The sequence below is a fragment of the Opisthocomus hoazin genome, chromosome Z (assembly GCF_030867145.1).
Source record: "Opisthocomus hoazin isolate bOpiHoa1 chromosome Z, bOpiHoa1.hap1, whole genome shotgun sequence".
Classification (NCBI taxonomy): domain Eukaryota; kingdom Metazoa; phylum Chordata; class Aves; order Opisthocomiformes; family Opisthocomidae; genus Opisthocomus; species Opisthocomus hoazin.
This window is the reverse complement of record NC_134454.1, coordinates 66324215-66339117: the sequence shown is the minus strand read 5'-3', so window position 1 is coordinate 66339117 and position 14903 is coordinate 66324215. Positions and strand designations below refer to the sequence as shown.

At 38.9% G+C, this 14903-nt stretch overlaps 1 protein-coding gene across 6 annotated transcripts in view; it reads left to right on the top strand.

The window, feature by feature from the left end:
- The window catches only part of ERBIN (erbb2 interacting protein), a 120042-nt gene that overhangs the window by 10448 nt on the left and 94691 nt on the right, over positions 1-14903 (top strand). For 5 of the 6 annotated variants that reach the window (XM_075446902.1, XM_075446904.1, XM_075446901.1 and 2 more), the window contains exon 2: positions 8107-8220. The exons of the other annotated variant lie outside the window; for it this stretch is intronic. The gene's annotated coding sequence lies outside the window, so the exon portion shown is untranslated. The remainder of the gene's footprint in view (positions 1-8106; positions 8221-14903) is intronic. 6 annotated transcript variants of the gene reach the window in all.

Here is a 14903-nt window from a genome sequence, read left to right as displayed (position 1 = left end):
GATATTAAAAATTGCCTTGACAGAAAAATATGTGTCTCTCTGAAAGCTGTAATTCCATCTGATCAGTTTCTAGCTAATATTTTTGCACGGGTTTTTCTTACCTGAAATAATTTGAAAGCCTTGATTTTGTAGCTCTCTGAAACCCAGAGGAATGAAGTGTGTATCTTTAAAGCAATTTTGCTTGTCCTTTCTGAATATTGTTTTTCTCTTGTTTGTTTTCTCTCCTCCATCACTATACAGTTAAAAATTAACTTCAGTGAATTATCTTATGTAAGGTCCTTAGTGTTGTTATGTAAGAAGTGATAGGTCCCTGAAAGCGGAGGAAGGTAAGGGTGAATGTTTTCTTTCTGTAGCCGTGGAAGGCATGGATTTATTTAAATCAAACATTTAATAATGAAGTAGCTTCATCTGAACCCTGGCTGTAGCAGAGGCTGTAATTGTCATGATGTCTATGCTTTTTTCTTGGTGCTATTATGAGTTCAGTTGTGGAGCAGAGGTGGAATCTATAGAAAACATGTTCAGGTATACAAGAGCTTTCTTCCTCAGCCTTTGTTCTTCCGTGAAGTGTGGTGTTTATCTTCATGCCAGTCACCAAGTTTTGGGTTTCGTGAAAAGCAGTGGTGCTGCTCGCCAAAGGGAGGCTTGGCCTGCTCAAGCACAATTGATTCCGATGTTTCTACTCATCTCCCAGGTATCAGTGGGTAATGGCACTGCTCTGTAGCTGGTAAGTTGTAGGAAGTACCAGAAATAGTAGTGCAAAGAGGTGTTCTATCAGGTCTGTGTTTTCCTTCTGTCTTTTTGTGTTTCTGAAATCTACTTCCAGTGCACTACAGCACATATCTATGGGTGTCACTCTCCTTCCCCCACCGTGGAGGTATCTGTTATTTCTCTAGTCAGGCCTGGTTTGCTGACATTTTCAGTCTGAAATAACCAGGTTGAAAACTTTTTTTCCCTGTTCAGCCATTGTCATCACTAGTAACAGGTATTCATTTTCAAATGAACTTGGAAATTAGTTTACACATCTGTTGTTGGACTTGCTACTATCATAGTGTTAATGCAGTTCCGCAAAACCTAGTCTTAACACAAGGCTGGGTTTTGCTGTTCAGAACCTCCCAGTGATGGCAAATTGCAGTATATTTACAACAGGTATAATATGTTGTCTTTTCCCACTGTTTGACCGACTTGAATTCTCATCAAAGCCCTTACCATTTCTGGTTTTAATAGACAAGTAAGGCTATGGAGTCTACTGAATTTCTTTCCCTCTTTGGAGTTCATTCCAAATTTTCTGCTAACATCTTTCTGTGCTGTTGATAACCAAGCTCGTGGATTTATTTAGTATCTCTTTTGTTCTCCATTAAACAGTTGTCTTGATTTTTTTATTTTTTTAGGGCACTTTCAATTTAATTCTGCTCTGTGTGATTTAATTAACCATGACACATAAATGATGTGAATTTTAAAACCATATTGTCTGCTATCCTTTGTTTCATCCTTTCTTGTGTTTTCTTCCTGAATGTGTCTGTTCTCCTTAGGATCTCCAAGACATTGATAATACTGACTTGGGGGTAGACCAGAAGACAGCATCATGGAAGAACTGGGGTTTTTTAATTTAAAAAAAGCTGTTTCCGTTTCTTCCTATCAGGATTTACTGTTAAGTTTGTTTTTTGGGTGCGTGATGTGGGTGGCTCTTAGCTAATCAATTAGTAGGAGGCATGGTAGAAGAGGATGTTGGATGAGAAGCTTGTGTGCACTGCAGAGACTGGTTTCGCCCCTACCAGTTATTAGACTTGCTTTACATTCAAACACCTAAAGGTTAATAGAAATTGTCTTATTGCATGGACTTCATATGGGAGAAATAATCTTTCCTGTTCAGATTGGAAGTAGGGTGCATTCTGCTCTAAGTAGTGGGCATGATCTGCTATAAAGTGTCAGCTTCTGATACTATGGGAAGCTTGAAGTGCATGTTGGGTATCTTCAGGTACTTTTTAAGAGCACTGGGACAGATGAAAGATGCGTGTAGATTGGTGGCACTGTTGTGTATTTCACGTCTACTTTTGTGTTTTTATGAGTCTATTCAATATTCAGGGTTTGAATTACATTTTGTTATTCATTGAATATTTTTCTACAATTTTTTTTAACCCTAGTATTACAAATAGCCCCTAAAACTCTTTATCATGAGCACTTCTTGAAAAGGCACCTTCTTGTATTGGTCACTTTGGTATTTAAGAGGAGTTTTTCTTTGGTTAGAAGAAAGTAAGTGTAAGTAAATTTTTGACTTGCCACGTTGGGGATGATGGTCTGTTCTGTATACTTTACTCTCCCTCTCTCAAGCCTTTTATAAATGTAAAGCATTGCTTTGCAGGCAGGTAGTTGACTTTTTGTTGCAAAAACATGCGCAGCAGTTGCTGAGCAAGGATGTCTTGCAGTTAGGAAGGCCACATCCTGTAAATATTTCTGTTGGTTCTGAACTCGGAATGTAGAACACGAACTGCTGACATAGTTGCTGTCTGGACCATAACTATTTACTGACCTGACTGACTGTCTTCTCTTGTGGTTGCCTGGAGATATTTTGCGTGGTTAATTTTTCTTTTTTAAGTTATTCCCCTCGATCCGCTCCCCAGACTCTTTGTCTTCACTGCTTGATTCTTTCTGGGAAAAAACCACCAAAACTATGAATCCAAGGCAGACTAAATTATAAAATGTGACCCACATGAATGAATTTTGCTTCCGGTGCGTGCTGTTGCAAGCATTAAAATATACTTGCATATGATTTTTGATACATCTTTTTCATACCAAGAGAAAAATATCAGTAATAATGAAGTTATCACCTTTACTTTAAAGGAGTCTTAATATAGAAAGGCTGTGACTGAATGTGTGGTCTTACATTCTGCTGCATCTCCTCTGAGAGTAGGCAGTACGCTTCCTCTTTCCTTCCTGTGCGGGACCTTTGCTTCATAGATGAAGACCTGGTATTGAAGGTCAGTGAGTTGCTGAGCAATCTGGTCTAATTAGAAAAAAGATCCCATCGATACCTTGCAGGGTTAGGCTTTTTGGGTCAGTTCCTGATTGGACTTGTGGTGTGGTTATGCAAACCCAAGATTTAATGAAAGGCAGGTGTGAGGGGAAAGCAGGGCTTACTATTTCTTTAGCAGTTTTTTTTAGTTTTTCTTTCAAATTATGTAGTAGAAGGATTAACCTATGCAGGATTTGGAGATAGTGAATCCTTGCCTTAAGGTGGATTCCCAAGTCGTGATCTTCTGCATACCTGAGAGGATCTACTGTAATAATATTAAATTCTCTGGCACTGAAATTTTATCTTATGAAACCAATATTTAGTTTCATGAGATAAAATGTGGTACGGCATATTTTTTTTTGCTCCCTTCCCCCATGCCCCCAGATTCAAAATATACTAGGATTTTTCTTTAAAAATGCATTCACAGTCTAGTTAGGAATTAAAAAATGATGTGTCTGTTGACCTTGCAAATGAGCATGAAACAATTGTACGTTTTTTTGTGTTTCCTTCTTGTGTCTACTTCATTTATGAGAGTCTATCTGTAATAAGAATCTAGAGCGTGGTAAATTGGAATCGACTGTGAACCTGAAGGCATGTGTAAGGCATGTGTATCTTTTTTCTGGCATAACTTCATGTTTGTATTCATCCCTCCCCCTCCAAGTGAGTATGTGATTGAAATACTATGAACTGCGTTCACTTTTTCTGTTTTTAAAGTTATCTTTCTTTGGGGTTTTTCCCAATTAAAACATGAAGTAGGATTGGGTTGTGGTTGTTTTTTTTTTTTGATGCTGTAGTCTAGTCTCTTCTGGAGAAGAGTCAGAGACTTTTGAGGGACTGGAGTCTAGTTTCACTGCATCTGTCATGTCTTAAAATGCTGGGCAGAAAAGGTTCATGAAAGATAGCTGTGGATATTTTTATATTTATTTATTCTGCTGCTTGATTAGAATACAAGTTGGACACTGCTTTTTAGGTGTGTGTATGTATATTTATATCTATACATCTTGAAATAAGAGGTGAAAATGGATATTTTAATATCCCTTAATTTTAGAGCTCTAAAGTAGAAATGACTCTCTCTCTCTGCGAAAATCATTTGTTTTCTGGTATCAGTCCTGATCATTGGATACGAACTGTGAGTGTTACATGCTGAAATTACAGCCACTAGTGAAGCTGAGCTGAGTGAAATTAACATACAGTGCGGAAGAGGGTTCCCTTCCTCCCCTCCTTTCAAGTCATTCGTCTGGAAAAGAATTTAGGATCCGATGTCAAGTCTATGTGTTTAGGTTATATAAAAACCAGTTAAGGTACTCAAGAGAAGTACTTAAGCTCACAAAGTGCCTGCAAGTTGATGCCCACTCCTGTCAATCACCTAGCTTCTAGCAATCTAAGTTTCTATACAACCAAACTATCTATTAACTGAAGGATAGTCGTCAAGTATGTTTAAACACTTCTTACTAACTTTTAAAAAGTGGAATAAATATGTGTTAGATGAACTTCTTATAATACAGGCTAATTTGTGTGTGTTATCTGTAGTTATGCACATCCTCTGTTTGTCCCACTTAATGGAAAAAATCAGATACACAAGGTATTTAGTTGCTTTCAGAAGGTAATTGTGGAGAACATTTGTTTATTCTGTTCATACCCAATTCCATTAATGTGGCTGCTAATATATCAGTTTTGTATGAGCATTCCTAGTAATTGAGCTCATCAATTCGGAAGTTTGTATTTTTCACCTATTTTGGACTATGAATTCAGCTAAACTATGCTTAAAAGAAATCTAAATATCCTTTTTTACTGTGTTACGGTAGATGAAGAAAATGGAAAGAGGAGAATAATGTAGTAATAGACAATTTTTTTTTCTATTCCTTGTGAAAGCAAAACGCTAGGTCTTATACATAGATCTACTGATGCAATAGAGCTAACTACTGAATATCTCAGATAGGCTTTTTGACCCTATTATAACTTCATTAGTGGAATATTTATAATGAATTTTTGCTGCTTTATGTGATCATCTCCATTGCTCACTGCTATCAGTAATAGCACCTATACTGCTAAGATAGTGATGATGGCTTTGTGTGGTACGTGTAATGAAATGAGACTTGTGTCCATTAGGATGTTCCAGTACTTCCTCCAGTAAGTCTAGTCAAAGTGATAGATGGCCTTCAACTATAATATAATATTACTAGTGATTTAAACATGGACTCTGGGATACGTTCTTTCAGAGTCTGAGGTGTGTGGTAGCAGTACTAACTCCATGTTCTTTTTTGCAATAGCTAAATAAAATTTCGTATAGCTAGGCAGACCTTGATCTTTCATGTCGTAGAGCTATTGAAAAAAGAAACAACAGTATCAGAGGACTAGAAACAGAGTACAATGAAAAAATTTTCTTCTGGTTTTTCATTAACAAATTTTTTTGAAATGCAGTGTGATTTTTGCAAGTGTGATAGTGGAGTAAAATCAAAGTTGATTGTTCTCATAATTGTCTTTGCAGTCACAAAAATGCTTGTTCTCTGTCAGATGTTGTCTGCAAGGGATGATTTTGTGCATTCAATAGCACAAATCTGTCTAGTTCTGAAAAGTCCTGGTTGATGATAACTCTTCTGAAATGACTTTGTCACTAAAATGTAATATGGGTGCTTTTTCATGCAGTGACTTGCCCATCAGGGGTTTGAGTTGGAATGGGTTCTTGGTGTTAATTAGGCAGCATGTGTTTTAATTAAAAATTAGGAGTATGTGATAATGAAAAAGGTAGAAGTAGGGTTTAGCCTTAGTTCTACTTTATTTATAAGTGTTGTGTGGAAAACTCACATTAGGGAAAGAACTACCAGAGCACAAGATCTTTCTGCTAAAGTTGTGCAAATGCTTATTTTCCTGCTCCTCCCCAACCCTTAACTTTTGGGGTCTAGCTTAACACTGATCACTTCTGGTGTGTATGCCAGGGTAGCCAGTTTTTTGTCAAAGAAAAAAAGAAATCTGCATTTTTTTTTTCACTTGGTAACAAGAAGGTTGTTAACGGTCATGGGAAATACATTGCAATTGACAGTGGAGTTAAACTGATGTCTGTCTTGTGAACTTTTGCAACAGCATCTTATTTGTCAGAAGTGAGAGGGAGAAGAGCAGAGGATGGACGAGTGTTCCAGTCCTTTTATCCATTCCTTAGATAATGAGTAGATAATAATCTTTTATGTAATGCTGTGCGCAATTGTCCATTGTTTGTGTAGACCTACAGTTACTGTATTCTTTTTCTTGCTACCAGGGATATAGTGGAAGGGTTGGTGATCATAGTGGAGGGTACTGCAGAATGCAAGACTTGATGGAGGTAGTCACAAACTTAAATATGTAATCTGGAGAAGCCAGCATGTTCAACAGTCAAGTTGTCTGTCTGTAAGGATGCCACTTACATCTTGAGTTGAACTGGAAGTTCAACCTGGTGTGGAAGACTGCAGGACAAGGGAAAGGGAAGTTAATCAGCTATTCTTATTTAAGAGCCAAGAGAGCCGCTTCATTCCTTACATCATAGAGCAGCGGTTCCTAAGTGGGTGTGTGTGTGAAGGGAATTGCTGGCCAGATATAAACTGGATTTAATATGATACTTAAGTTAGTATTTTTAGTCATGCAAAAATTTTGGCTGTAGGTGGGAAAGCAATAGGAAAATATCAAAAGGAAAGTTCCAGAGCTGCCAGTATAAGAGACAGCAACCCAGATTTTTTGTTCCTGACCAAGCCAGGAAAGTAGCACTACGGCCATCAACACTGACATCCCGCAGAGCTTCTAGCTGTGCTCTCCATGGCACCATGAGGAGCTTATCCCAGCAGTGTTTTGGAAAAGGTAGCTGAGACCTGTTACACAATTGTATTAGTATAGAGGTTTTAGAGTTTGTGAAATCTCACAGAGTGTTCTGGAAGTGGCAAAACCAGTTAATTTAATGATTATTCTGTTGCTACTCTTTGTCTTAGAGACTTAAGGAATCATGAAACTTCATTTTGCAACTGCATATTGAATGCTTTACGAAGAAAGTGTGCTAATCAGGACTGGATCTCCTGAGAAATCTCTTCCTTTCAGGAAAGTTTCCAGGCATCAGCTTAAAAACTTGGATGTATTAGACTTTTTTTTTTTTTTTTTTGGGGGGGGAGGTATTTGCTGTTTTAGAAGCAGATGACAAAACCATTCTTCTGCAATTTATCATCCTCTCTTTCTTCTGTATTTTGGCACCCTACTTGAACTGACTCCAGCAAATGTTGTCAACATGAGGCTATGGGTGTGTTCCATACACGTCTTAAACTTACTGCATTATTCCAGCCTACTAGCCAGCCCCACATTATAAAACTTTGTATCCTCAACATACAGAGTATATGGCAGTACTCCACAAGAGCTCACCAGGCAGAGTAAGCCTCTCAGAAGTAGATCCAACTAGTTGTAAGCAACTGTCTCCACTCTTGCCAATGGCTGTGGCTGCAAACTTGCAATAAAACCTCATGTTAAGCTAAATGAAAGGCAGCTGGCAGGTCCAATTAAAATAATTGCAGCTTTTTTAAAGCCTCATCTACTGCAAGGAGTTGTATTTCCCCATGAGGGCTTTGGAAGTATTTGTGACAGTGTGGGTGGTATAGATTGTCTTTCAGAGGATGTACATGAGACTCATAGAACAGCAGTGCTTGAAGAGGCAGTCATCCAGCTGAGGTCCTGTACATAACTTCTTGTTGGTTTTGGTTAATTTTTTTTAACATGATAATTGCGTTAAAACTTCATTCATACAAGTAACAGAAGGGGAGCTGTTTTGAACTCAAGCTTGCTAGCAATGTGTGTGCTTTTGTTTTTGGCTGGCATAGATGGAGGAGATGATAATCAATTCTACCTTTTTTGTGTTTTGGCACACTGCTTTCTCTGTTTGTATTGTTTTGAGATTTGGCAGAGGACAAAAATGAGTAATTGTAGAGTGATGATTGTGTGGTAAGTCACATATTACCACTTCTGTGTCTTCTGTGTCTAATTCTGGTGTAAAACAAAGCTGATGTGTGGATTTGAATCTGTCTTAGTTTTTTTGTGCAAGGCTTCTTATACTCCTCATCTTGAAAACACCTCTTAATTCTTTTTCACAGATCCACGTGGATGGTTTAATAAACTCTGTTCTGCATCCTGGTGATTCTGTGGTCCAAGTTCAGAAACTGATTCAGACTCCTATGGTGTGAATTGGCAGTGGTGGAGTGATTCGGGTAGGTTGCTGTCTAGATGTGTTGAAACAGATAAGGGGAAAAAATGTTTTGGGTGCACTTGCTGTTTCAGTTAGTCTACAGTGTACTTTTATTTTAACTGGTGAATTTGTATTGCAATAGCTTGTAGGGAAGATGCATAAGAACTGTGAATTGTGGTTGCTTTCTGTCAAGAAGTGACAGGCATATTCACTGCAGCGGCATGGTCTGTTGCACTTGGGTCACAGAACATGGACTGTGTGTCTGCAGTTTTAACATGTTGATATGGCTCTCTGTGAGCCCTTGTGTAGAGGCAACCTGCCTTCCATTGCTTCTACTATATTTTTCTGCATTACTTATTTACTTTAAATGCTGCATAATGTATGCAAGGTAGTAACCTATTTTGTGGTAATGTGTTCAGGTAGCTCTGTGCAAAACAGAAAAGCGGTTTCAAAAAAATACTTCTGCTCTGGGTAAGCTAACTTAAATGCTATTATCCTATGTAGAGAAAGGTTAAGTTGTTTGCTTTTTGGGGGGTTGGCTTTGGGTTTTTTTTTTCAGTTGTAAGCATGTACTTTTTTGGTTCTGTATGCATGTTATATTGTGTTGAGGGGGTGGAGGCTGAAGTTTTTGTTTGGTTTTTTTTTTAATTCAAACTTAGTTTTAAACCTGTATTTCAGCAGCAGATGCATGTAGCTCCTTGTAAAGAATTGTAGGGACAATATAAGCAGAATGATGTGGCCTTTTTTTAGGTAAGTGTATGCCTAATTGAAGCGCCACAAAAATCTTTAGTAGATCGCAGTAGGTTTTGATCTTAATGTACTGGAGTAGGATCTCCAGTAGGAAAAGTTTGATCTTAATATACTGTCTTAGTCCTAATTAGGACCATTGAGCAAATGCATTTTTCACTCTGCTCTCTCCATCTCTTGCTCTGATTCAAGAATGCAGGTAGAATACAATCAGAAATATTTGTAACTATCCACAGAAAAAGTCTGACTCTTGAGATGGGAGATAATGGCAAAAATACTTTTTTAAATGCTAACTAGTGTAGAAATTATGTGCTTGGAAATGCAGGTGTCTTATGAGGTTTAAATTAGGAACCATTATGAAAAGATGGTACAAGTGTTGGAACTTTAGATTGAAAATGGGTTTGTGGTGAAAGAGTGGGTTTTAATTAAAAAGATTAGTAAAGAGGAAAGACAAGAATATTTATTTTGAGGAGCAGGTGGGTTTTTTTGAGAAGAAAATCCTAATTATATTTATTAAAAGTACTTGATATTCTGTGTGAGGGCTTCAGAATTACTGTTTCTGTAGATCCTTGGTTGCAGAGAATTGGATAAAGTGCCATTTTTCTCTGTTAAACTTTTGAGGTTCCTTTCACAAAAGAGAAGCAACTTTATCATGTGGATAGGCTGAGACTTTTAATAAGCTATTACTGTCCTATTTACTGCCAACCTAACAGTACCAAAGCGGGGAGTTAAGGCAACAGTGCACAGCTTGGGTGTAGAAAGGGTCCTTTCTTTTGTTACGCTATTCGTATTGTTCAATCACATTTCCTGTGAAGTATAAGAGAATAGGCTCATATACATGTTTGAATGTTGAGAATAGTTTTATGTTCCATTAGAATCTTCTTTTATAATCCTAGTTTCATTTATTCCTGCTTGTTTTCATGTTGAAATGCTTGCCAACTCTTACTGAGGTAATTCAAATGAAATGGCTAGAGTTGATTTTTTTGTTGCTTTGCAGTAGTTTGCTCTTATTTTATATACAGTCCCTTTTTCACTCTGAACTGCTGGTTCATTAGCAGACTTGATTATTGAGCCTCTATTGGGAGAAGAAAATATCTACTAGCTGAAAAGAACAGCATTGGGAAGCAAGTGCTGGCTTTGCAGTAGGCTTGTGGCTGCAGGCAGGTCTTGATTGAATAGTTGAATTGTAAAGCATGTTATAATGAAATATTTACTGTAGGTATCTCAAGAGACCTAATAAGGGTTGCTAATGTTTTGTGATCCTCTTAGATAGAGGCTTCTTAATGGCCATTGAATGTGCGTTTTGCAGCTTCTCAAAGTTTAGTAATGAGTAGGTTTCTGGAAGAGATGCCATGATTTGTCAAGCTGCTAAATCCTCAGTGAGTACACTGCTAAATGCTTACATCAGATGTGAAGGTAAATTGTCAACGTGTATTTACAGGTACTGAAATACATGTTGAACATACGGACCATGAATGAGTTCTTACTTGTGTGTAGCTGAAATAGATGAAAGAAACTTAAGACCAAAGGGTAAATACTAAAATTTGTCAGAGTTCTTTTTGCTAACTTTTTGTAATCCATACTCTACCTAATAGGTGAATTTGACAAGTCTGTAAAATCTTGTACAGAGTGTTTCAGCTGCTTTTGCAATGGAGTATATTTGGTCTTCTGACTATACTTTATTTAAGGATGCTGTTTTGAAGCTGTGTGTAGTCAGGTTCAGTTAAGGAAAATCCTGTTTCATTGTCTTGACATCAAGACTTCCACCCAAATATAGAAGACAATATTGGGTGAAGAGGCACCCCTGTATCCCATCCCTTCAGTATTCTTGTGGCTTCTCTATTTCAATAGGTTTTGGACATGTTCAAAGCTTCTTATATAAGCTCTGGTTTGCGTATTTACTCGGTGAGCCCTCTTGACTTGCTGATTCATTTCTCCTTGTAGCAATAAATGCTGGCCCAAATCTCCCCTGTCCTAGTTCTATTGGCAAGTTTTGGCATGAAGTGCCTGCTCAAATGTGTTGCAGGTGATTCAGCTATGAAGGTTAATCCAGTCAACACAAGATGTGTTTTTTATCTTGGCAGTGCACTTTGCGAACTTGTCGTTCTGTCCCCCGGTGTTCCCTGTAGTACAAAAGAGATATGGACAAGCTGTCTTGATAGGTGAAATGATTCTCAGGCCCATGGCCATTTCAACACTAAGAGATTTCAGACTCATTTGCTGAATGTTATTTTAGTTTAAGGACTTATGAAGGATAGTAGTTAATTTGTCACTTAAAATGTGTGCACTGCTAACAGAGTCTGTCTAAAACAAGATTAGATTAGCAGAGGGTTGGCTTGTGAGATAGTTTGCTGGTTGTCACATGACCAGAATTGGATATTCTAAGGAAAACAATGTTCATCCTGACTGTAGGCAAATTTGTTTAATTCTGTGCAAAGGCTGGGTATTGGGAAATTCCCTTTTGCATTGCATAAGCAGTTCTTGAATCCTATTTGTCTATTGAACAGCTAGCAAATAAAAAACTTTTTACACGGTCTCATAAATCTGCATGGTGGTTTCGGAGGAAAAGTACATAGAGAATACTTCTGACTTATTTAAATAGCATGGTGCATTCTGGCTTCCTTTTCTTCTTTCCTCTCTTGTCTTCTTTTCCAGCTACAGTGTTCAGTGGGGTAGAATGAAGTTCTAATTAGTTTATGCAAGCAAACTTCCTTTTGACAGTTGTCTTTGAAGGTATTGGCCAATGCAGTTTGCTGGTTCAGGAATGTCAGTGCCTATTTCTAAAGTTAAGGTATGGCTTCTATGTCACTCAGACCTCATTGACTGTTTCTTCCTTTTGTTTGATGGGAATTTCCCCCCCCCCCCGTGGATTTTTTTCATAATGGTGTAATTGTATCCATTATAGTGCGATAGTGTATTTTTCTGCTAATGGGAAGAAATGTCAAGACAGAAATGCTGATGAACGTGCTTTACTTCCAATGATGTCTTAAGCAACTGTGGGGAGCTGTAGTGGATGTGCCATAATTTGTTTTTCTGCTAAAATACTTTATTTTATATGAAGTACAAAGTGTACAAATTCACAAATTTGATTGCACAAGTGTATATGATGTACGGATGTCTTCCAGTACTGTTAATATGTCTGGAGAATCATACAGCTGTGGTGTGGAGAGCTGCACACACTGATGTATTACAGAACTCCACGTCAGTATGAGAAATACTGGCTGTCACCAAATAAGAGCAGAAAATGGGGCAGGATAGTTTGCAGCTAGCTGGTCTGCAACAAGTTCAGGCCAAAGAAGTCTCAAATATAGAAAGCAAGAAGAATTAGTTGCTTTTGATTTGTAGGGAGGGGGTAGTATGGGAAGAGTGCTATGTACTTAGGAATATCCAACTACCATGAAGTTGTTATCCTGCAGATTTCACGACCGTAAAGATCTTTAGCCATCCAAGACCAGACAAATTCGCATTCTGGTGGAATTTACACCAAGACGATTGGAAGACAGTTACGTATAAATGGACAAAAGGCAGGTGCTCAGTGTTTCTGGAGGTCAAGGTGGTCCTGTGACATTTCTCCTGCTGGTGGGCTAATGAGGACAAATGCAGGTGATGATAAAAGTGAACTAGCTGACTAGCTGAGTGGTGCAGAAGGGGTGAGTTTTCCTGTTACGCAGCAGTAGCTTGGTTTCAGGGCAAAAAGAGATGTCAGGCTTTTCTCCGAAGAGGGTAACTTGAAATGAACATCAGTTACAGAGGAAAGGCAAATAGAATAGCTAATAAAACATGTACAGAAAGAAAAAACAAACTTTATTCTAATGCAAAACCAGGATATTGGAAATACTGCTCATCAAGGACTGATGAATAGTTCTAAGGGTCTTTATAAAGAAAGAAAGATACTCAGTTTGGGGGAAAAATGGAAAGCTTATGATTAGTCTGTTTAGTATCACTGGCCCTTAGTGGGAAGAGTGATGCGTTCAATGGTTAAAATCGCTGCCTATACTTTAGGAAGGGCGAAATGAGGGAAAATGATAGTGCTATTTTAAGTAAAATAGCTTTACCTATTTTTGACTTTCGAGAACTGAAAAAAATTAATACTTGTTACTTGGTATTCTGTCTGGTAAGCCACAGCACAAATAAGGGGGTGATTGGTGACACCCAATCTTGTCTGTAAGTTGGAGACATGGATTTGATGGATGGACCACTCGGTGGATAAGGAATTGGCTGGATGGTCACACTCAAGAGAGTTGCGGTCAATGGCTCAGTGTCCAAGTGGAGACCAGTGATGGGTGGCGCTCCTCAGGGGTTGGTATTGGGACCGGTGCTGCTTAATATCTATGTTGGCGACTTGGACAGTGGGATTGAGTGCACCCTCAGCAAGTTTGCCAACAACACCAAGCTGTGTGGTGCAGTTGACACTCCAGAAGGATGGAATGCCATCCAAAGGGACTTTGACAGGCTTGAGAGGTGGGCCCATACGAACCTCATGAAGTTCAACAAAGCCAAGTACGAGGTCCTACACCAGGGTCGGGACAATCCTAAGCACAAATACAGGCTGGGTGGAGGATGGATTGAGAGCAGCCCTGAGGAGAAGGACTGCAGAATGCTGATTTACAAGAAGCTCAACATGACCCATCAATGTGCGCTTGCAGCCCAAGAAAGCCAGCCGTATCCTGGACTGCATCAAAAGCAGTGTGTGTCCAGCAGGTCGAGAGAGGGGATTCTGCCTCTTTACTCTGCTCTGGTGAGATCTCACCTGGAGTCCTGCATCCAGCTCTGGAGCCCTCGGCACAGGACAGGCATGGAGCTGTTGGAGTGGGTCCAGAGGAGGGCCACAAAGATGATCCAAGGGATGGAGCACCTCTGCTATGAGGAAAGGCTGAGAGAGTTGGAGCTGTTCAGTCTGGGGAAGAGAAGGCTCTGGGGAGACCTTAAAGCAGCCTTTCAGTACCTGAAGGGGGCCTGCAAGAAAGCTGGAGAGGGACTCGTTACGAGGGCACATAGTGATAGTACAAGGGGTAATGGCTTTAAAATGAAAGAAGGTAGGTTTAGATAAGATAGAAGAAAGAAATTCTTTACTGTGAGTGTGGTGAGGCACTGACACAGGTTCCTCAGAGAGGCTGTGGATGCCCCCTCCTTGGCAGTGTTCAACACCAGGCTGAATGGGACTTTGATCAGCCTGGTCGGGTGGAAGGTGTCCCTGCCCATGGCAGGGGGGATTGGAACTACGTGATCCATAAGGTCCCTTCCAAGCCAAACCATTCTATGATTCCACAAATAACTTGCTACGGACCATCAGACTGCAGTCACGTCTCTGATGACTAACTCCGTAAGTACAGGAAACTTAATTTTTATGTGCAGGTGGTCTTGTACTGCTAATATTAAAATGTTCATGAAAAAGTTGATGGATGTAATATTCTTAGAATTCGTTGTAGAAGGATTTGGAGTTGCACCTGACATTGAAAGGTGCCAAGAAACCAATTGCATATTTAGAACCTCTTTGTGTCTGATAAAGTATAAATGACTATGAATTGATTTTGATTGTGTATAATAAAGTTTAATCAGCAGCATTTATTTGTTCCTTTTCAAAAAGAGCACTTGGAAGCCATTCAGCCAAATCATCTGTATAGAAATTCCTTTTCTACTGCGGTTTTAAAGGGAAATCAGTTAAAGGATGTTTTACTAGATGCTTAGAAAACAACAAATCTAAACAAGGGTAATGTCATAGTAGTTTAAAAGTGTCCATCTGTTAATTAAATGAAGGGGAAAGAGCTACAGCAGTGAGTTACGGGTTAGAAGCTAAAGACTGCAGAAAGTGAGAGATGCAGGAAGCCCTGTTAAGGTATATTGGATGCTAATGTTAGGACCACTGTGGTGCTTAAGAATGAGATAAAATATACCAGCCCTTTGTTTATTGTATACTTACGTTTCAGTTGCTTGGCGAAATAGGGGACTTTCATAATA